The sequence below is a fragment of the Hordeum vulgare genome, chromosome 1H (assembly GCF_904849725.1).
Source record: "Hordeum vulgare subsp. vulgare chromosome 1H, MorexV3_pseudomolecules_assembly, whole genome shotgun sequence".
In the NCBI taxonomy this organism is placed as follows: Eukaryota; Viridiplantae; Streptophyta; class Magnoliopsida; order Poales; family Poaceae; genus Hordeum; species Hordeum vulgare.
The window spans coordinates 76610518-76612672 of NC_058518.1; positions in this window are offsets into that span (position 1 = coordinate 76610518).

A 2155-nucleotide genomic window follows, 5' to 3' on the forward strand; every position below is an offset into this window, starting at 1 on the left:
TTCTGCTACGGCTACGCCTTTAGGGACTTCCTAGTCAAATATGCAAAGGATTTCCCCGTGGACTTGGAGCCTCACGTTGGTGTTCCCTCGAAGCGGAAAGGGTGATGTAGCGCAGCGGTGGTAAGTATTTCCCTCAGTTTGAGAACCAAGGTATCGATCTAGTGGAGGAGTATCACAAGTGCCTGCACAAACACAAAGAACCTGCTCCCAACGCTATGAAGGGGTTGTCAATCCCTTATAGATTGTTTGCAAAGTGAGAACTAAAAGCAACAAAGTAACAAAGCAAAGTAAAAGCGGAGGTGTAAACGATAGATGTGAATAGACCCGGGGGCCGTAGTGTTTACTAGTGGCTTCTCTCATGAAAGCAAGTAGACGGTGGGTGAACAAATTACTGTCGAGCAATTGATAGAACCGCGCAAAGTCATGACGATATCTATGGCAATGATTATATCTATAGGCATCACGTCCAAAACAAGTAGATCGATACTTTCTGCATCTACTACTATTACTCCACACGTCGACCGCTATCCAGCATGCATCTAGTGTATTAAGTCCAAAAGAACAGAGTAACGCCTTAAGCAAGATGACATGATGTAGATGGAAAATCTCATATCAACGACAAAGCCCATCTTGTTACCCTTGATGGCAACCACTCAATGTGTGCCTTGCTGCCCCTACTGTCACTCGGAAAGGTCACCACATGGTAAGAACTCAAAACCAAGAACTTCTCCCATTGCAAGAATCATAGATCTAGTTGGCCAAACAAAACCCAAGACTCGGAGAGACTTACAAGGATATCAAATCATGCATATAAGAAATTAGCAAAGACTCAAATATAAATCATAGATAATCTGATCACAAATCCACAATTCATCGGATCTCGACAAACACACCGCCAAAGAAGATTACATCGGATAGATCTCCATGAAGATCATGGAGAACTTTGTATTGAAGATCCAAGAGAGAGAAGAAGCCATCTAGCTACTAACTACGGACCCATAGGTCTGAAGTGAACTACTCACGAGTCATTGGAGGGGCGATGATGATGATGAAGAATCCCTCCAACTCCAAAGCCCCCTCCGGCAGGGCGTCGGGAAGGTTCTCCATATGAGATCTCGCGGAAACGCAAGCTTGCGGCGGCGGAAAAGTATTTTTGAGGCTCCCCTGATTTTTTGCTGTATTTTAGGGAATATATAGGCCAAAGATCTAGGTCAGGGGGGTGCCAGGGTGGCCACAAGCCCTGCCACCGCCGCCTCGCCCCTGGTGGCGGAGTGGGGGCTTGTGGGCTCCCTGGAGCCCTCCTGGCTTGGCCCATAGGCCCCCTGATCTTCTTCCGTTCGGGAAAAATCATTTCGGGGATTTTATTCCGTTTGGACTTCATTCCGAAATCAGATCTGAAAAGAGCCAAAAACATAGAAAAAACAGGAACTGGCACTTGGCACTGAATTAATAACTTAGTCCCAAAAAAGATATAAAAGGTACATAAAACATCCAAAGATGACAAGATAACAGCATGAAACCATCAAAAATTATAGATACGTTTGAGACGTATCAAAGGTCAAGGAAGAAGAAGAAGAAGAAGGGGGGCTCTCTCCCTCTCTCTCCTCGCGGCGCCGGAACGCCGCCCGGGACATCATCGTGCGACGGCGATCTACACCAACACCTCCATCATCTTCACCAACACCTCCATCACCTTCCCCCATCTATATTCAGCGGTCCACTCTCCCGCAACCCGCTGTACCCTCTACTTGAACATGGTGCTTTATGCTTCATATTATTATCCAATGATGTGTTGCCATCCTATGATGTCTGAGTAGATTTTCGTTGTCCTATCGGTGATTGATGAATTGCTATGATTGGTTTAATTTGCTTGTGGTTATGTTGCTGTCCTTTGGTTCCCATCATATGAGCGCGCGCGTGGATCAAACCATAGGGTTAGTAGTATGTCGATAGGACTATGTATTGGAGGGCAAGGGTGACAGAAGCTTCAGCCTAGCATAGAAATTGATGCATACGGGATTGAAGGGGGGCCAATATATCTTATTGCTATGGTTGGGTTTTACCTTAATGAACGTTATTAGTTGCGGATGCTTGCTAATAGTTCCAATCATAAGTGCATAGAATTCCAAGTAAGAGATGACATGCTAGAAGTGGC